Consider the following 22,235-nt stretch of genomic DNA (forward strand, 5'->3'; position numbering starts at 1 on the left):
CTGGCAAATGGGATGAGATTAGTTTAGGCTATATGGTTGGCACATACCGAAGGATTTTTTTTTGTGCTTTACAACTCTGGTTCTATTTCCACAGAACCAGAACCAATTTCAAAAGGCTAGGATTGGCCATTCGCCCCTTACACACTGTCCTCAACTGTGGCCTAACTGAGCATATTTCAATTCTTAGTGCTATGTAATGAGCCAGACTTCATTAAAAATCTTAAAGCAAATGAACACTTAGGAGGCAGCGATTATAATATGGTAGAGATCAGTGTGCAGTTTGAAAGAGAGAAGGCAAAATTAGATGTAATGGTGTTACAGTTAAATAAAGGGCAATAAGGGAGGAACTGTCAAAAATTGACTGGAAGCAGAGCCGAGTGGGGAAGACAGTAGAGCAACAATGGCAGGAATTTCTGGGTGTAATTGAGGACACAGTACAGCGGTTCATCCCCCAAAAAAGAAAGATTATCGGGCAGCGTGGGGTGGAAGAAGACTGCCATGGCTGACAAAGGAAGTCAGGAAATGTATCAACGAAAAAGAGAGCCTATAAAGTGGCCAAGACCACTGGGAAATCAGAAGCTTGGGAAGACTACAAAAACAAACAGAAGATAACAAATAGAGAAATAAGGAAGGAGAGGATCAAATCTGAAGGTAAGCGGACCAGTAATGTTAGAAATGATAGTAAAAGCTGTTTCTTATGTATTGCAAAAAAAACAAGAGGCAAAAGTAGAAATTGGGCTGCTCCAAATTAATGCAGGGAGGTTAGTGATGGGAGATAAGAAAATAGCTGAAGAACTTAATAAATACTTTGTGTCAGTTTTCACAGTGGAAGACATGAGTAATATTCTAACAATTAAGGAGAGTTAAGTTAAGGGGCAGAGTTGAGTATGGTAGCCATTACAAAAAAGAAAGTGCTAGAAAAGCTAATAGGTCTAAAAATTGAGAACTCTCCTGGCCCTGATGGCTACAGCCTAGCGTTCTGAGGGAGGTGGTTGAAGAATTAGCAGAGATGTTGGTTGTAATCTTTCAAAAATCACTGGAGTCAGGGAAAGTCTCAGATGATTGGAAAATCACTGTTGTAAGTCCTTTGTTCAAGAAAGGATCACGAAAAAAGCTGGAAAATTATACGCCAATTAGCCTAACCTCAATTGTAGATAAAATTCTAAAATCTATCGTTAAGGATGAGATTTCTAAATTCTTGGAAGTGCATGGTTGGATTAAAATAAGTCAGCATGGATTTAGCAAGGGGAGGTTGTGCCTGACAAACTTGAAGAGTTAACAATAAGGTTAAACTTGGGAAACCCAGAGGATGTTATCTACCTAGATTTCCAAAAGGCCTTTGATCAGGTGCCTCATAGGAGGCTGCTGAGTAAAGTGAGGGTCCATGGTATTCGAGTTGAGCTACTGGCATGGATTGAGGATAGGCTGCCTGAGAGAAGGCAGAGAGTTGGGATAAAAGGTTCCTCTTCGGAATGGCAGCTGGTGACAAGTGGTGTCCCGCAGGGCTCAGTGTTGGGGCTGCAGCTGTTCACTTTATATATTAATGATCTGGATAAAGGGACTGGGGGCATTCCCACGAAGTTCGCTGATGATACAAAGTTAGGCAGACAGGCAGGTAGTTCTGAGGAGGTGGGGAGGTTGCAGAATGATTTGGACAGTTTAGGAGAGTGCTCCAGGAAATAGCTGATGAAATTCAATGTAAGCAAATGTGAGGTCTTGCACTTCGGAAAAAAAGAATACAGCATGGACTATTTTCTAAACAGTGAGAAAATTCATAAAGCCAAAGTACAAAGGGATCTGGGACTGCTAGTCCAGGATTCTCCAAAGGTTGACTTGCGGGTTGAGTCCGTGCTTAAGAAAGCAAATATAATGTCATTTATCTCAAGCGAGTTGGAATGTAAAAGCAGCGATGTACTACTGAGACTTTATAAATCTCTGGTTAGGCTCCATTTATAATACTGTGTCCAATTTTGGGCCCCACACCTCAGTAAGGACATAGTGGCACTGGAGCATGTCTAGCGGAGATTCACAAGATGATCGCTGGTATCATAGGCCTAACAGACGATGAACAGCTGAGCATCCTAGAATTATATTCATTAGAGTTTAGAAGGTTGAAGGGAGATCTAATAGAAACTTACAAGATAGTGCATGGCTTAAAAAGTGTGGATGCTGGTAAGTGTTTTTACATTAGGCAGGGAGACTAGGACCCAGGGGCACAGCCTGATAATTAGAGGGGGTCAATTTAGAATGGAAATGAGGAGACATTTCTTCAGCCAGAGAGTGGTGGGCCTGTGGAATTCATTGCCATGGAGCGCAGTGGAGACCGGGTCATTAAGTGTCTTCAAGGCAGAGATTGATAAATTCTTGGGATCGCAAGGAATCTTGGTATCTCTATGGGGAGAGTATGGTAAGTGGATTTGAAATGCCCGTCAGCCAGGATTAAATGGCGGAGTGGACTTATGGCCTTACTTCCACTCCTGTGTCTTATGGTCTTAAGGAAGACCTCTTTGCTATTCACTTTACCTCCACTCCTCAACCCCCGACACTCCAATGAAGACAGTCCCAACCTTTCCTTATAACTCAAACCCTCCAGTCCTGGCAACATCCTGGTAAATCTTTACGGAACCCTCTCTAATAGTATTCTTCCTATCACAGAGCCACCAAAACTGTACTCAGTACCCAGAAAGTGGCCTCACCAACATCCTGTACAACCTCAACGTGATGTCCCAACTTCTATACTCAATGGGGTGGACAGTGAAGGCAATGGTGCGAAATGCCTTCTTTACCACCTGTCTACCAGTGATGCAACTTTCAAAGAACTATTGTCCTGAACCCCCTAACTCCACCCCCCCTCCCCCGCCGCCAAAGTGTCTCTGTTCTACAACACAACCCAGGGACCTACCATTAACTATACATAGCAAAGCTGAAAATTCTTCGCCTGAAGCCCACTGAAGACGTTACCCAGTAGGTAACAAAATGTCTGGAAATGAACCTTGCAGCTCAGCAAGCAAACCTACATCCAAAAACTCAACCTGAGCTACAAATCTTCTCAAAACTCACTATGTCCAGCCCTTCCTTGTTTAGCAAAATGCAACCTCTCACTTTTATTCATACCTCTCTCAGACACTCACACACACATACACCCCACAACACACTCACAGGCTTAAACTCCATCACACTCACACTTCACTCTTATGCACGCACTCAAACACAAACACACACACACCTCTATGGAGTGAATTTGTATTGGCAGAATTGTATTTGCAGATACTTTCAATTTTGCTCAAAAAGCCCACAATCTGCAGGCAGTTAATCCATGCAATATTTTATAAATTCCTACTTGGGAAATAGAACCAGTCTGATTCAAGATTGGAATACTGACAGACTCGAACCTCACATCTTTAATGCATTGTCTGAGCTGAGATGTCACTTTTTTTTTTATAAAACATTAAGTCATCTCAAGAACGTGACTTTAAAGATGTTCTGGGATTTACATATTAATGAACCAAAACCTGCAACCCATTCGAAAAGATGAAAGACATAACAACAATCTAGGTTTGTTCAATATATCCTATCAGTCGCATGACACCGTGATCTTTCGCTATACAATCGGTGTATTATTCCCCGGCCAACAGCTACCCAATGAAGGAGCAGCACTCTGAAAGCTAGTGCTTCCAAACAAACCTGTTGGATTATAACCTGGTGTTGTGTGATTTTTAACTTTATCTACCCCAGTCCAACACCGGCACGTCCACACCGTTTCCAGTGAATGCAGCCCACATCTCCCGCTGCTGCCAGTAAACTATACAATGCTGATGAAACGGTGCAGTACCTGCACTTCTGAAAAATTTACAACTTCTAACTATACTAGCTACTCATTCACTGCTCCATCTGATACATGACATTGGAAACTTAGTGCAGGAGGCTGAAATGAAATGAGCAACTTTGAGCTCCAAGAGGTTTTTGGTTTAAAGCCTTCAATGAGAGTCTGAGCCCGGCGATAAGTTCAGGTAACCTTTATTGTGACCCAACGTTGTTACAGCTTCAGATCCCCCCCCAGCATAAAGGTGTAGAAAAAGTAGCTGCTTTTTAAAGAGCTCAAGGTCAAAGCGTGCACCCCCACCCCACACCACCTCACCTTCTTTACTCTGGTCATCACCGAGTTGTCAGTTTGTAATTGGATCCTTGGTACAGCCTTAACTGTAGGAAGTATTGCCTCACTCAGCAATTTCAACCCATACCCTGTAAACAAGTAAGTGCTTACCCACTCAATGACCGGTGGCAGTGGTGGGCAATGAAGAGTCAACCTTGCTGTTGTGGGTCTGGAGTTATGTGTAGGCCAGACCGGGTAAAGGATGCAGCTGGGACAACTGAGTGAATCCTTCCCTACAACAGCAGTTTCCTTCCCTAAAAAGGGATGGGAGTGAATCAGATGGGTGATGTCCCCCAAACAATCATTTCTTCATGAGGTTCTGAACTCCAGATTTCTGACCAAAATCCAATTTCACCATCTGCCACGGCAGGATTCAAACCTGGCAGTCCACGGAACTGGGTTGATAGTCCAGTTAATAAGGCAATTGGCTATCCCTCTTTTAATCCCCCTGCGATGGAACATGAATTCGCTGGTGCCTCCGCAGATGGGAAGCGCAGGTAAAGCCCTTCTCACCCTGAGAGCAGGTGAACTGCCTCTCCCCAGTGTGCACCTGCCAGTTGGCCAGCAGGATGGAGGCCTGGTTAAAGCATTTCCCACACTCGGTGCAGCTGGTGCCTCACCAGGTCAGAGGAATTGCTGAAGGCCTTCCCGCATTCGGGGCAGCTGAAGGGCCTCTCCCCAGTATGACTGCGCTGATGAGTCTCCAGGATAGAAGGGACACAGAAGCCTTTTCCGCAGACGCCACACTTCCACGGTTTCTGCACGGGGCGGGATCCATTGGGTTTCTCCATGGCTGAAGTTTCAGCTGCACACAAACGCAGGTACAACCCCTTCCTGCCGTGAATTCCTCTTTCCAGACCGTATAATTGCTTCAGGTTACACAATCAGTGCGCAGCAACAGTAGGGTCTCTCATCCAGTCCCATTGATGCTGAAGACATGCTCCAACAGGAAGCAAAACGCTTTGCTCCTTCTCACAGAATCACAGTCAAAAATTGTTGCAGTCCTGATGGATTGAGTGACTGTCGGACATTGACGTCGAAGTGAGGACTGCAGAAGCTAGAGAGTCAGAGTTGAACAGTGCGGCGCTGGAAAAGTACAACAGGTCCGGCAGCATCCGAGGAGCAGGAAAGTTGATGTTTCGGGCATCAGCCCTTCATCTGTTGATTTTGAAACTTCCATCTTCAGATCATCAAATGCTTTGTAAAAAGAGATTACAAAAGTCATGACTGTCAGTGCAAGGTAGAAATTCAGAACAAGCAATTCTACTTTCTGCAGAACATTCTTTTCCATTGTTATTCCACACTGAAAATTGAAAGCACCATCCCACTCTCTCTCTCTCCCCCTCTGTTCTCACACCGCTCTAACTAATTCTCCTGAAGGTGTTGATTCAGGATCTTACAGGGGCAGAACAGCAAAAACTTCAAGACTGACATCTGTCTGAATTTTGGATAACTCCACTGCTGAGAGTGAGCAGGTCTGATTTTGGGAAGCTCAAAAAATAGTCTCAGTTCAGGGTGAACCTGCAATGCAAGTTCTTGAGAAACAACCAGACATGAAGTGGTTAACATCCCTGGAAAGGAGAGAGCAAAATGAGACATCAAAGGCATTAACACCGACACCAGGGAGAAACTGAACGTACAGATGTGGCAAGCCAGAGTCAGAGATATACAGCATGGAAACAGTCCAACTCGTCAATGCCAACCAGGTATTCTAAATTAATCTAGACCCATTTGCCAGCATTTGGCCCATATCCCTCTCAACCCTTCCATTTTATAGTTCCATCCAGATGCCTTTCAAATGTCATAATTGTATAAGCATCCACCATTTCCTCTGGCAGCTCATTCCTTACATGCACCACTCTCTTAATGAAAGAGTGAATTTAGCACAGTGAATCCATCTTACCCATAGTGCCCAGGGGTGTGTAGGTTAAGTGAGCACGGCCAATCCATGCTAATCTGCACATCCCTGGGCACTATGGGTAAATTAGCACAGCCAATCCACCCTAACCTGCACATCCCTCGACGATATGGGTAACTGAACACTGCCAATCCACCTGAACCCATCCAAAACAGAACACGATGGGTCATTTAACATGGCGAATCCACCCCAACCTGGACAAAGTTGCATATAACATAATAAAAGGTCACAATCCAACAAGTTTATTTAAAAGCACCGGCGTTCGGAGTGCTGCTTCTTATTCAGTTGGTTGTGGAGTACAAGATCATAAGACACAGAATTTATGGAAAAACATTAGTGTCCTGCCACTGAAATTATATACTGAACAAACCTGGATTGTTAAGTCTTTCATCTTTTAGAAAGGGTTGCAGGTATCAATAATATGCAAGTCCCAGAACTTCCTGTCAGGCTCCTTCTCAAGATAACTTAAGGTTTCATAAGAAAAGGTGACATCTCAGCTCACATAATGCATGAAAGGAGTGAGATCAGAGTCTGTCTGTATCTGAATTTTGAGTCAGCCCGCTGACTCAAGATTCGGAAATTTACAAAATATGACATGTATTGGCTGCCTGCATTGACTGCCAGCACATTGTATAACTCTAAATGCACAGTCATAGATGGACAGCATGGAAACAGACCCTTCAGTCCAACTCATCCATGACGACCAGATATCCCAACCCAATCAAGTCCCACCTGCCAGCAACTTGCCCATATCCCTCCAAACTCTTCCTATTCACATGCCCATCCAGACTAGCCTCCACCACTTCCTCTGGCGGCTCATTCCATACACATACCACTCCCTGAGTGAAGAAGTTGCCTCTGAGGTCTCTTTCACCCTACACCTATGCCCTCTAGTTCTGGACTCCCCCACCCCAGGGGAAAGACTTTGTCCATTTATCCTATCCAAGCCCCTCATGATTTTATCAATATCTGCAAGATCACCCCTTAGCCTCTGACACTCCAGGGAAAACAGCCTTAGCCTATTCAACCTCTCCCTATAGCTCAAATCTTCCAATCCTAGCAACATCCTTGTAAATCTTTTCTGAACCCTTTCAAGTTTCACAACATCTTTCTGATAGGAAGGAGACCAGAATTGCATGTAATATTCCAACAGTAGCCTAACCAATGTCCTGTGCAGCTGCAACATGACCTCCCAATTCCTGTACTCAATACTCTGACTATTAAAGGAAAGCAGACCAAATGCCTTCTTCACTATCCAATCACTATCCTATTCTTCACTACCTGCGACTCCACTTTCAAGGAGCTATGAAACTGCACTCCAAGGCCTCTTTGTTCAGCAACACTCTCTAGGACCTTACCATTAAGTGTATAAGTACTGCTAAGATTTGCTTTCCCAAAATGCAGCACCTCACAATTATCTGAATTAACCTCCATCTACCACTTCTCAGCCCATTGGCCCATCTGATCAAGATCTCATTGTAATCTGAGGTAACCTTCTTTGCTGTCCACTACACCTCCAATTTTAGTGTCATCAGCAAACTTATAGCTATACCTCTTATGCTCACATCCAAATCATTTATATAAATGATATAAAGTAGTGGACCCAGCACAGATCCTTGTGGCACTCTACTGGTCACAGGCCTCCTGTCTGAAAAAACAACCCTCCACCACCACCTTCTACCTTTGAGCCAGTTCTGTATCCAAATGGCATATTCTCCCTGTATTCCATGAGATCTAGTCCAAGAACTCCCCACCTACGTTCGTGACACCACCCACGCCCTCCACCTCCTCCAGGATTTCCGCTTCCCCGGTCCCCAACGCCTCATCTTCACCATGGACATCCAGTCCCTGTACACCTCCATCCCCCATCACGAAGGACTCAAAGCACTCCGCTTCTTCCTTTCCCGCCGTACCACCCAGTACCCTTCCACCGACACCCTCCTTCGACTGACCGAACTGGTCCTCACCCTGAACAACTTTTCTTTCCAATCCTCCCACTTTCTCCAAACAAAAGGAGTAGCCATGGGCACCCGCATGGGCCCCAGCTATGCCTGCCTCTTTGTAGGGTATGTGGAACAATCCATCTTCCGCAACTACACTGGCCCCACCCCCCATCTTTTTCTTCGCTACATTGATGACTGTATCGGCGCTACCTCGTGCTCCCACGAGGAGGTTGAACAGTTCATCCACTACACCAACACCTTCCACCCCGACCTCAAATTCACCTGGACAGTCTCGGACTCCTCCCTCCCCTTCCTAGACCTTTCTGTTTCTATCTCAGGCGACCGAATCAACACGGACATCTACTACAAACCTACCGACTCCCACAGCTACCTGGACTACACCTCCTCCCATCCTGCCCCCTGTAAAAACGCCATCCCATTCTCCCAATTCCTTCGTCTCCGCCGCATCTGCTCCCAGGAGGACCAGTTCAAAATACGTACAACACAGATGGCCTCCTTCTTCAAGGACCGCAATTTCCCCCCCGACGTGGTCGACGGTGCCCTCCACCGCATCTCCTCCACTTCCCGCTCCTCCGCCCTTGAGCCCCGCCCCTCCAACCGCCACCAGGACAGAACCCCACTGGTCCTCACCTACCACCCCACCAATCTCCATGTACAGCGCATCATCCGCCGTCACTTCCGCCACCTCCAAACAGACCCCAGCACCAAGGATATATTTCCCTCCCCTCCCCTATCAGCTTTCCGTAGAGACCACTCCCTCCGCGACTCCCTTGTCAGATCCACACCCCCCACCGACCCAACCACCACTCCCGGCACCTTCCCTTGCAACCGCAGGAGGTGCAACACTTGCGCCCACACCTCCCCCCTCACTTCTCTCCAAGGCCCCAAGGGAAACTTCCATATCCGCCACAGATTCACCTGCACCTCCACCCACATCATCTACTGCATCCGCTGCAGCCGGTGTGGCCTCCTCTATATTGGGGAGACAGGCCGCCTACTTGCGGAGCGATTCAGGGAGCACCTCTGGGCCACCCGGACGAACCAACCCAACCAACCTGTGGCACAGCATTTCAACTCCCCCTCCCACTCCACCGAGGATATGCAGGTCATTGGACTCATCCACCGCCAAACCACAACAACCCGACGGTCGGAGGAGGAGCGTCTTATCTTCCGACTGGGAACCCTCCAACCGCAGGGGATGAACTTGGACTTCACCAGTTTCTTCATCCCCCCTCCCCCCACCTTGTCTCAGCCGGATCCTTCCAGCCCGGCACCGCCTTCCTGACCTGCAGTCTTCTTCTTGACCTCTCCGCCTCCACCCTACTCCGACCTATCACCCTCACCTTGACCTCTTTCCACCTATCACATTTCCAACTCCCCTCCTCCAAGTCCCTCCTCCCTACCTTTTATCTTCTCCTGCTGAACACTCTCTGCTCATTCCTGAAGAAGGGCCTGTGCCCGAAACGTCGAATCTCCTGTTCCCTGGATGCTGCCTGACCTGCTGTGCTGTTTCAGCAATAAAGTTTCAACTTCCATGAGATCTAACCTTGCTCACCAGTCTCCCATGGGGAATCTTGTCAAACACTTTACTGAAGTCCATATAGATCGCATCTATTCTCTGCCCGCATCAGTTCCCTTCGTTAGTTCTTCAAAAAAAACTCATTCAAGTTTGTGAGACATGATTTCCCACACGTAAAGCCATATTGACTATCCCTAATCAGTCCTTGCCTTTCCAATACATGTACATCTTGTCCCTCAGTTGGATTCCCTCCAACAACACTGACGTCTGGCTCACTGGTCTATAGTTCCGTGGCTTGTCTTTACCACCTTTCTTTAACAGTGGCACAACGTTAATCAACCTCCAGTCTTCCGACACCTCACCTGTGACTATCAATGATACAAATATCTCAGCAAGAGCCACAGCAATCACTTCTCTAGATTCCCACAGAGTTCTCGGGTACACTTGATCAGGTCCTGGGAATTTATCCACTTTTCTTTATTTCAAGGCATCCAGCACTTGCTCCTCTGTAATATGGACATTTTTCAAGATGTCACCATCTATTTCCCTACATTCTATATCTTCCATGTTCTTTTCCACAGTAAACTCTGATGCAAAATACCCATTTAGTATCTCCCCCACCTCCAGCGGTTCCACACAAAGACCACCTTACTGATCTTTGAGGGGTCCTATTCTCTCCCTACTTATTCTTTTGTCCTTAATGTATTTGTAAAAATCCTTTGAATTCTCCTTAACTCTAGTTGCCAAAGCTATCTCATGTCCCCTGTTTTCCCCCCCTGATTTCTCTCTGAAGTATACTCCTACTCCCTTTATACTGTAAGGCTTCACTCAATCTGTCCTATCTATACCTGACATATGCTTCCTTCATTTTCTGAACCAAACCCTCAATTTCTCCAGTCAGCCAGCATTTCCTATACCTACCAGCCTTTCCTTTCACCCTAACAAGAATATACTTTCTCTGGACTCAAGTTATCACAGTTCTGAAGGCTTCCCATTTTCCAGCCGTCCCTTTACCTGCAAACATTGGCGCACAATCAGCTTTTGAAAGTTCTTGCCTAACACCGTCAAATTTAGAATTTTTGAGCAAAATAGAATGTATCTGCAAATGTAATGCTGCAAATTCAAATTCATCCCCATGGAGAGTGTGGTTCTGTGTTTGTAATAGAGAAACCCTGTTTCCATGCTGTATATCCATATGTCTATTTGATAACAGATGCTTTATTTTTGTTGGTGCAAGTATGATTGTAAATCATAGCTGGATATTAATAGTTAGATGTAAGGGAGAGAAAGAATTCCTCAGGTAGAGCACTATTAGAATCCTGGGAGACCCCTACTTCAGATTTACTTGGACAAGTTGACAGTCTGGGAGATTATGGATTGGGTCTCGATTGAATAAATGTTTTATTTTTCCCGAACGTGTAAAAGGGGGCGTTAAAGCTTCAGCACAAATCCAGCAGAGCTGAGAACAGACCAATATTTTACTCTGTGGGAACAGGGAGATCAACAGAGGACAGAGAAATCCGGACCTGAAATCCAAGCTGACACCAGACTACCCTGTGATCAGTGCTTTGATGAGCAGCACCAATCCTCTCCCTTTACTGAGCTTCCCATTTGACTACCCCCTCGATATTCAGGATCCAGTCCTTGCCATCCTGAAGTCATGTCCCTGTAAGGAGTCTCAGATCATAATTATTCTCTTCAATGTGTTCAGTCAATTCATTCACTTCTGTTACAATGCAGCTCACATTCAGTTTTTAGTTTCAGTTTTTGTGATCTTCTGAATCCAGTTTTGATTGCTGGTATATTTACTCTCCTTGTCCCTTTCTATCATTCTCTGATGTTCATTTCCACATCACGACATTGCTCACCAGCCTTGATTTGGATTGGCCAGGCTAAATTGCCCATAGTGTCCAGGGATGTGCAGGTTAGTTGGGTTAGCCATGGGAAATGCAGAGTTATAGGTTCATTGTAAAAGAAGCAGGAGTCAGCCATTTGGCCCGTCCTGCCTGCTCTGCCATTCATTAAGATTATGGCTGATCTATCCATCATCTCAGCTCCTCCTCCCTGCAATGTCCCAACTATCCTTAATTCCCCAATTATGCAGAAACCCATCTAATTGTGTCTTGAATATACTTAACGAAGCTGCCTTCTCTGCTTCCTTGGGCAGAGACTTCCATAGTTTCACTACTCTCCAGGAAAAGCAGTTCCTCCTCCTCTCTGTCCTAAATCTACTTCCCCTAATCTTGGGGCCGAGTCTCATCTACCAGCAGAAATGACCTGATAGGGTAGGGTTTCATCCCCACAGTGCAATGAATTCCCACTTTCCACCAAATCCCAGATGTACTCACTCAGTTGCTGTCTCACAAATTAAAGATTTCATTATAACTTCTTCTGCTCTGAGTAAGGGCAAAACATTTTTGAAAGCTGCTCTGAAAGTCCAGTCTGCACAACAACACTTCTGCTTTCACTGAAGATGATTAAAGTCATACAGAACAGAAACAGACCCTTTGGCCCAACTCATCCGTGCCAACTATATATCACAAACTAATCTAGTCCCATTTGCCAGCATTTGACTCATCCCTCTGAATCCTTCCTATTCAAGTACCCATCCAGTGGCTTTTAAATGTTGTCATTGTACCAGTCTCCCCACTTACTCTGGCAGTTCGTTCCATACACGTTCTACCCTCTGTCTGAAAGTATGTTGCCCCTCAGGTTCCTTTCCCTACTCACCTTAAACTTCTGCCCCTTTAGTTCTGGACTCCCCTACCATGGAGAAAAGACCTTGGGTATTCACCCTATCCATGCCCCTTATAAACTTCTTTAAAAGGTTACCACTCAGCCTCTGATGCTCCAAAGAAAATATCTCCCTGACCTATTCAGCCTCTTCCTGCAGCTCAAACCCTCCAAATCTGGCAACAGCCTTCTCAATATTTTCTGACCCCTCTCAAAGTTTCATAACATCTTTCCTACATCAGAGAGACCAGAATTGAATGCAGTATTCCAAAAGTGGCCTAACCAATGTCCTGTACAGCCGCAAAATGATCTCCCAGTTCCTACACTGAATGCTCTGGCCAATAAAGGAAAGCATGCCAAACACCTTGTTCACTATACTGTCTAAGTAAGACTCCACCTTCAAGGAACTATGAACCTGCACTCTAAGGTCTCTTTGTTCTGCAACACTCCCCTTGACTGTGTCAGTCCTGCCTGGATTGCTGGACCAAAATGCAACATCTCACATTTCTCTGAATTAAACCCCATCTGCTACTCCTTGGCCCATCCAATCAATTTTAATTTATGCTAAACTCTCTTTCCTCTGTTATTCCCTAGAAGCTGAAAATCTCTGTCCCACATACCTCCCTCCATTCTCTCATTGCTGAACCTAATCCCTGCTGTACCTCATCCTGAAGGGTCTGTTTCATGCTGATTAACAGGCCCACACTCAGGGGGATCTAATGGAAACATACAGAATACTGAATGGCCTAGACAGAGTAGACTTTCAGAGGATGTTTCCATTGGTAGGAGAGACTAGGACCTGAGGGCACAACCTTTGAGTAAAGGGAGGGCGTTTTAGAACGCAGATAAGAGATACTTCTTCAGTGAAAGAGTGGTGAATCTATGGAATTCATTTCTACAGAAGGTTGTAGAGGCCAGGTCACTGAGGATATTTAAGACTGAGGTAGATAGGTTCCTGAGTATCATGGGGATGGAGAGTTCCAGGGAGAGCGCAGGAGAATGGGGTTGAGAAACCTATGAGCCACGATTGAATGGTCTGAACAGACCTGATGGGCTGAATGGCCTAATTTCTGCTCCTATGTCTTATGGTCTCTTGCTGTCCTGGCCACAGTGAGAGAATTGGGAGCAGGAGTTGGCCATTTGGTCTTTCGAGCCTGCACAAGCATTGAACAGATCATAACTGAATATGGATCGACTTACATCTCGGTGAATAGGCTGGAACTTTTTCACTGGAACATAGGAGGTTGAGAGGTGACCTTATTGAGGTTTATAAAATCACGAGGGGCATAGATGAGGTCAATATCAGCTGTTGTTTCAAGAATAGGGAGCAATCTTTTTAAGGTGAGAGGAGAAAATTTTTAAAAAAACATGAGGAGCACATTTTTCGTTTAAGAGAGTGGAGTGTGTGTCAAATGAATGTCCAGAAGAAGTAGTGAATGCAGGTACAGTAACAACATTTAAAATAAATTTGAATAAGTGCACAAATAGAAAAGTTTCAGAAGGATATGGGCCAAACATTGGCAGGTGGGACTAGTTTAGTTTGTGAATATAGTCAGCATGGACTAGTTGGACTGAAGGGTCTGTTTCTGTGCTGTATGACTCTGTAACTGTTCTATACTGGGCTTAAAACCATTTTGTTGCCTTCCCCCAAAACCATCCACTTCTTTGTTCATCAAAGTCAAATGAACTCAGCCTTGAATACATTCAATGACCGGCCTAACTTCTGAACTCAATTCCTCTTGCTAATATATCACTTGCTTTGCTCATTGCTTGCTGCACCTGTCTGACAACTGGCAGTAACTGGTTTCGAAGGACGCTGAGGCCCCTTTGTCCATCCACACATCTTTCCTGATGAAGAGCTCATGCCCGAAACGTCGACTCTCCTCCTCAGTTGCTGCCTTACCTGCTGTGGTTTGCCAGCGCCACACTTTTCAACTCTGATCTCCAGCATCTCACTTTCGCCACATCTCAACATATCACTACATAAACAATGCACCTCCTTTCTGCTTTTTTTTTTACATACATCAAAGGCTATGCCTTTACATTGTGGCACTGCGTTTGAAAAGTGAGACACAGACCTGGATCAACTTTTCCAGAGTCTGTCCCTTCCCTCGATTCACTCTTTCATTTGCGACAAATCAATAATTGAACCCCAGAATGAAAAGAAAATGAAAAACGTGTTGACAAAAACACTATTATACTCACAAATTTTAGACAGAGGAAGGAATTTATAGTCTGTGGTGAGGTTTAATCTTCATTCAGTGACAAAAGATCAGCGGCTTCAGGGGTCACGGTCCAACTTCCGCATTTCGACAACGGCCGACTCCGATTGGCAGGAGGACCAGACTCCTTCGGGTCCTCCACGGTTCTCCATTGGTCCATGGAAAGGAGCTCGTGCGCCTTTTCTGCGGACACCCAGGAGTATGCGCAGTACTTTGATGACACCGACAGACATGCGCAGTGCTTACTGACACCGCGGAGCATGCTCAGTATGCTCTGTCACGATGCTGATGTTACTGACAAATTTTAGAGTTAAAAATCACAAAACATCTGGTTATAGTCCAACAGGCTTATTTGGAAGCACGGGTTTTGGAGCGCTGCTCCTTCATCAGGCGGTTGTGGAGTATAACATGGTAACACAGAATTTATGATCTTCTGATCTTACACTCCACAACCGCCTGATGAAGGAGCCACGCTCCGAAAGCTAAGTGTTTCTAAACAAGCCGATTGGACTGTAACCTGGTGTTGTGTGATTTTAACTTTGTACACCCCAGTCCAACACGGGCACCTCCAGATCATGACAGATTTCAAGTCTCCAAATGCGAATACGAGAGAAAAATGCCAACGCCTTTTTTTTTTGCTGAAATGTTTTTTTCCCCTGTGCCTCGACGTTTTATTCCTTTTGCATTTTGTCTGGCTGCTCAACGTTCCTGCCTTTACCCCAGGGTAGAGGTATTCCAAAACTAGAGGGTACACGTTTAGGGTGAGGAGGAAAGATCTGAAGAGATTCAAAAGACTCGGCAAAGAACATTCACCCCCTACAGGGCGAAAGTGACGACTGCAGATGCTGGAGATTAGGGTCGAGAGTGTGTGCTGGAAAAGCACAACAGGTCAGGCAGCGTGCGAGGAGTAGGAGAATCGACGTTTCCGGCAAAACCCTTCGTCAGGAAATAGCTATGTGGAATTGCAGAGCTGCAGCATAATCGAGTGGGTCTGCATGGGATGCTGCTGGGAAGGTCGGTGTGAATGGCCTGTAGAGATGATATGATTCCACTGCCTTAGCCACGCGTATATTGAGAAATGATTGCCCCAAGTCTGCTGTGGGAGGAGTGGGTTCGTTCGTGGGACACTGATACCAGTTCTGGGGAAGGTAGGATTGTGCTGTCTCTCTCTTCACACTCTGCCCCCCCCCCCCCCCCCGTCCATTTTCTCCCCACCCACTGCCCCCTGCCCATTCTCTCTCCTCACACTGCACCCCCATTCTCTCCCCATAACCCTCTGAACACCAGTCCTTCTCTACCCCCCAACTTCTGTCCCCCTCTCCATTTCTCTCCCTTCTCCACACCCACCAGCGCCCCTCCCCCTCGTTTCTGGTGGCTCAGCCCTCTTTGATCGCTGTATCAAGCCCTTTTAAGGAGAGAGAGAGAGAATGGGTGGTGACGATTCTACCTGGGAAACAGGGTGTGCGAGAAATGACTGATTTTTAAAATTGAGAATAGCTAAAATCGTATATTCAGAAACGTTGTTAAAGTCTGGAAGAATGTTCTTTTTTAAAAAACAACAAGCTTAGAAACCTTTCTGAAACTTGCATTGATATATGCACAGTTAGGCCACAACCAAGGACAGGCTGTAGGAGTGAATGAGTGAATAAAAGACAAGTCCCACCTCGCCCATGAGGAGAAAGTGAGAACTGCAGATGCTGGAGATCAGAGTCGAGAGTGTGTTGATGAAAAAGCACAGCAGCTCAGGCAGCATCCAAGGAGCAGGAGAATCAACGTTTCAGACATAAGCCCTTCACCTTGCCCTCTCCAGTGTGTGTTGTGAAACTGCTTAACTGCTTAATCATTTCTAGTGGCCGAGCAGAGGCTGATAACAAGTTTGGAATACACGAGAATGACCTCAGCTGAGACCTTGGATTCATGTCACACTGCAGGAGACCCAGCTACACAATACACACATAAACTCTCTCTCTCACACACACACACACACACACACTCAAGTACTCACCCGGTCGTGCATACCCTCTCTGATAGACAGGCTCTCTCTCAGACACACATTGATACACCCCTCACACTCACATCCATGCACACACCTTCTCACACAATTATACTCCATCACACGCACACTTTACCCAGCATGCACACGCACACACACAGACGCTCTGTCTCATGCACGCACTCGCACATAGAAGTCTTTGGGGTGAATTGCATTTGCAGGATTATATATTTGGAAATAGAACCAGTCTGACTCAAGACTGGGATACAGAAAGACTCTAACCTCACAGCTCTCATGCGTTGTCTGACCTGAGGTGTCACCTCCCTTTATAAAACATTAAGTTACCTGGAGAATATGACTAAAAAGAAGTTCTGGCATTTACAGATTAATGAACCGAAATCTGCAACCCATTTTAAAAGATGAAAGACTTAACAGGTTTCTTCAATATATCATTTATGTTGCATGACACTATAATCTTTTGCTATACATTCTGTGTCTTACCATCCTACTCAACAGCTACCTGATGAAGGAACAGCGCTCCAAAACCTAGTGCTTCGAAATAAACCTGTTGGACTATACCCTGGTGTTTGTGTCATTTTGAAACTTTGTTTCCAGTGAATACAGCCCACACCTCCCACTGTTGCCAGTAAACTTTGCAATGCCAATGAAACAATAAACCTGCAGTCCTGAAAAATTTACAATTTCGAACAATACTAGCTACTCATTCACTGCTCCTTCTGAGACACGACATTGGAAACTCGGTGCTGGTGGCTGAAAGAAATGAGAAGCTGTTGGATCTCACAGCTTTCAATGAGAGTTTAAGCCTGGCGGTAAGTTCAGGTAACCTTTACTGCGACACAACTTTGTTACAGCTTCAGATCTCCACATCACAAGGCGTATAAAAAGTAGCTTTTCTTTTAAAAAAAAGGCACCTCAAGCTCAAAGTGCACACACTCACCCCCACTACCCCCACCACACTTTCTTTATTATTGGTCAGTTGAGTTGTACCTTTGTAACTGGATCCTTCGTACAGCCGGGTAAAGCATGCAGCTGGGACTACTGAGTGAATCCTTTCCCGCAACGGCAGTTTCCATCACTGAAAAGGACATGAGTGAATCAGATGGGTTTTTGCCCTCTGAAAATGCTTTCATCCTTAGATTCTGAAGTTCAGATTACTGACCGAATCCCAATTCTGCCATCTGCCGGGATTCGAACCTGAGAGTCCCCAGAGCTGGGTTGTTAGCGGCGCTCGGCCATCGCTCCTTCCATCCCCCCTGCGATGGCACGTGAACGCGCTGGTGCCTCCCCAGGTGGGAGGAGCAGGTGAAGCCCTTCCGGCACTGACAGCAGGTGAATGGCCTCTCTCCGGTGTGGACCCACTGGTGGGTCAGCAGTGCAGCTGACTGAGTCAACGCCCTCCCGTACATGGGGCACGTGAATGGCTTCTCTCCCTTGTGGACCCACTCGTGCGTCTCCAGATGGCTGATCCGACTGAAGCCCTTCCTGCACACCGAGCAGGTGAATGGCCTCTCCCCGCTGTGAATACGTCTGTGGGTTTCCAGCAGGGATGGGGAAGGGAATCCTTTCCCTCAGTCCCCACATTTCCACAGTTTCCCCATTGGGGGAGCTTTCCTTGTGTTGGTCTGTGTTTGAAATTACAATCAGAACAGGGACACAGTCTATCCCCACCGGGAGGGATGAGACTTTGATTCCCCCAAGCTGAGTAAATGGTGTGAAGCACTTTTCACAGTCAGCGCACTGAATCTCCCTCACTCGGTGTCTCAGTATTCTTCCTGCCGCACCAGTGTCCAAAATCTTTCAAGCAAACAAAAGCAACCATGTCTTCTTGATTGGAATGGCTGCTGATATTCAAGTCCCAATGAATCAAGTGGCTCTGTCAGAAGTTGATGTATCATTTGTTTTCAGATTTCTTTCGGCACGTCTTCCTGCAAAAAACAATCACAAAATAAGTGATCACTGTCAGTACAGTTAATGAACATAACATAGGTGGCAATTCCTGTAGTTTGCCAGATGCCTGCTGATCACATAATACCCAGCACACAGAAACCTGAAATCCCTCATGCAGCCAGATAGGCTTAGGTGTGTTTAGAGTAAAACATCATTCAAATCTAATCTAATCTAATCTTAAACTAAATACGTGTACATATATATATATATATCAATATGCCAATCCTTTCAATGCGGCTCAGTTCCATGAGAAACGACACTTTTAATTGTGAACATGAGCAAAAAAGCAATCATTCTCCAGGGCGCAAACTGCATACGTGCCAAACTGAGGGAATACACAAGGAAAATACCTAAAAGAGAGATAGAAAGTATTTGAGCACCTTTGCAGAATCTGCTCCCTCTCTGGGTTCACTCCAGTTGCTACAAGTAAACCTCCCTGGGGGTCAGGCAGCCCCGCATCGGGAAGCACTGGGATGGTCCACTACGACCAGTTTACATGGAGAAAACATCTCCACATTAAACAGCCTCGAGGCAAACTTCCCTTCCTTCCACTTAAAGTTCAAGACCCCTCAAAGCGAAATTCCCCAGGTAAGTTTGGAAGAATTTCTTCCAGGTGTTCACTAATCATTTCTATGAGCACTTTGTTAAAGTTTGAATATTGCGAGTTTTGATAATTAGTGATTCTGAGCGAAATCACAGTTCGAAAAACAGAATGTGGGAATTTAGACAGAGTTTATTTTTGCACATCGACGATATGTCTGTACAACAGCATATGACACGACAGCAGTGAAGATCGTTTGACGTCATTCTCAAACGTGCCTGCCACACGCCAGATGAAAAGCTGAATACTTCTCTGGAAAAACTGCCCAGCAATGCGGGAGAATGGCACAACGCGTGCGTGTTGGGACCATAACCCAAAAGAGAAACCATTCTCTCCTATTCATTCAACGTCGTCTTTAGCAGTTTTCCCGTATCACGGCGCACTGTTGTGCACCTCGCCTTCTCATCTGCTTCCCAAAAAACCTTCGACGTAAACATTTCACATTGATACACTGGCCCAATGTGCACAGTTGAGATGACACACTCGTGGAGGTCTGCGGGGTCTTCTCCTGTTCTCTGTACCCTATGTTGAGGAGGGCAATGCTTGTCACTGGTCACTCCGGTGTCAGAGAAAAGTTTAGAAAGAAAACGGTTTAATTTTCTGCCATTAGAGAGGGCCCGGTTCCTGGGGACGGGCAATCGGCAGCTGAGAGACAGAATGAGAAGCAGCTGTTCATAGAGTCATAGAGATGTACAGCGTGGAAACAGGCCCTTCGGTCCAACCCGTCCATGCCGACCAGATATCCCACCCCAATCTAGTTCCACCTGCCAGCACCCGGCCCATATCACTCCAAACCCTTCCTATTCATATATCAATCCAAACGCCTCTTAAATGTTGCAATTGTACCAGCCTCCGCCACTTTCTCTGGCAGCTCATTCCATGCACGCACCACCCTCTGCGTGGAAAAAGTTGCCCCTTAGGTCTCTTTTATATATTTCCCCTCTCACCCTAAATCTATGCCCTCTAGTTCTTGACTCCCCGACCCCAGGGAAAAGACTTTGCCTATTTATCCTATCCATGCCTCTCATAATTTTGTAAACCTCCATAAAGTCACCCTTCAGCCTCCGACGTTCCAGAGAAAACAGCCCCAGCCTGTTCAATGTCAACTATACTTCACTCTGAGCAAGACTCAGCTGGTTCAAGAGGTAGAGCGGGGGCGCAGGCGTATCTGCGCTGTGGTTCGTTGGTCTAGGGGTATGATTCTCGCTTTGGGTCTTCGTCAACGCAGATTTGCGGCAGATCCCGGGTTCAAATCCCGGACGAGCCCGCGTTTCATGACTTGTGCAAAAGTACCTATTTAATTTTCTCAAAAAGCACCTTCGTTAAACGAGGTTGGGCTCCCTGGCGTACCAATGGGACAGAAAGCAGCGAAGTGAAATGATTGGCGATGGCGTTGAATAGGTTGACGTGAGTGGTGCGGTGTTTGAGGGATGTCAGCGATGAGGGTCGATTGGAAATTTGGGACAGCACTCTTCGGAGAACAGAAGTTTGAAATCTGGCCCGATTGAAGCTTTCCAAGTCATGCGAAGTCTAGACAGAGAAAGTAATGTAGTCAAAATGCTCCCACGCCTGAAAGGATCGGCAACGATTCGGCAGAGTTTTAAAGTCATGAGGAAAAGAACCAAAAGTGACATTAGGAAGCACGCTTTCGTACAGGGAGTGGTTGGGGTCAGTAAATCCCTAACTGACACTGACAAAGAGGCAGATTCATTAGACGCAAACGGGAATCCGGTGGTCATGTTTAAAGTAACAATGTGCAGAATTACATGGAGAAGGCAAGAGAATGATACGAATAGAGACCCACGTTTACTTACTGTGTCGACCCAGCAGAGCGAAGTTGGGCCGCATGGCGTCTATTCAGAGTGAAATCACAGTTCGACCAACAGAATGTGGGAAGTTAGAAAGAGTTTATATTTACACAGCCTCCATACGTCTGCGCAACAGCCTATAAGACGACAGCAGTGGAGATCTTTGACATCAGTCTCGAACGTGCATGCCACGCGCCAGACGAAAGGCTGAAGGGACTCGTGGGAAGCGCCGCAGTGCGTCGGAGCCGCGTGGCGCAGCGGGAGCGTGCTGGCCCCCTAACCCAGAGATTGATGAATCGAAACCCTCCTCTGTTATTGTTCAGTGTCTCCTTGAGCGACTTTCCTTTGCGATGGTACTTCGTTCAGCATCTTGCTTTTCAAACGACTTCCTGAGTGTCTAAATGTCGATAACGGCGCTCTGTTCTGCTCCTTGACATGTCATTTGCTTCCCAAAACTTCGGGTATCTGATCTCAACATCTCGCATCGATACACAAGTCAAATTTACACAGTTGCGCTGGCACCCTTGTGGAGCTCTGAGTTGTCTTGTCCTGTTCTCTGTCGGTGTGTACTGATCTCGTTTGAAACCTCTTCTCTCAGGTGGCAATGAACCGGTGAAGTTGAAACACATGACTTGCTGTTTTAGTCCATTTCCTGCAGTAAAGAAACCAACAGCTGTGTAATAAAAGACTTTCTGCAGGATTGCTGTGTCAAGACATATTCTGAACACCCAGCAGGCTGCTCAAAAATGTACTCATATCAATTTACCTGAGGGAAGAGTCTCCAGTGTCCATTTCTCTCTGTCCCGACAGCACAGCATCTTTCTATCTCTCCGTTAACAAGACCTTTGTAACAAGTTCAAAGTTGCCCATTCCTACGCATGACTGTAACTGACTTATCCTGCCTCACGTAATAGTGTGAGAGAGCAGAAGAGTGAATGGGCTCTGCCTTCCACCAGCACAGCTTGCAAGTAGAAACGAAATGGTTCAATTATCCACCAGTGGAGAGAGCCCGGTCCCTGGGGACGGGACAAACAGCAGCGTCCTGGGAGCAGGGAGACAGATTGAGAAGCAGATGTTCTTGAAACTCTTCCCTTCTTGCAATTCTGGGAGCAATGTACAATGTATTTCGTACTGAGCAAGTCTTACCTGCTTCCGGCTCGTTAGTCTGGGGTATGATTCTAGCTTTGGGTCTTCGAGCATATGCAAAAATGGCCGATGAATTTTCTCAAAAAGCCGCTTCATTAAATAAGATCGGACTGCCTGAATTAGGGACGGCGCAGAGCTGCCATTGCAGTGAACACGGCGAAGGGAAACACTTGTTCAAAGTGAGAACAAGTATTGCAGATTTTTCGCCCG

The 22,235-nt window shown here is 46.0% G+C and overlaps 1 protein-coding gene across 2 annotated transcripts in view; it reads left to right on the forward strand.

Moving 5' to 3' along the window:
• LOC148142977 (uncharacterized) overlaps positions 1–22,235 on the forward strand; it is a 425,985-nt gene that overhangs the window by 138,902 nt on the left and 264,848 nt on the right. The window lies entirely within an intron of this gene.

The sequence above is a fragment of the Chiloscyllium plagiosum genome, unplaced genomic scaffold (genome assembly GCF_037043375.1).
Source record: "Chiloscyllium plagiosum isolate Xiang-an unplaced genomic scaffold, Cpla_swu_hap1 HiC_scaffold_27, whole genome shotgun sequence".
Classification (NCBI taxonomy): Eukaryota; Metazoa; Chordata; class Chondrichthyes; order Orectolobiformes; family Hemiscylliidae; genus Chiloscyllium; species Chiloscyllium plagiosum.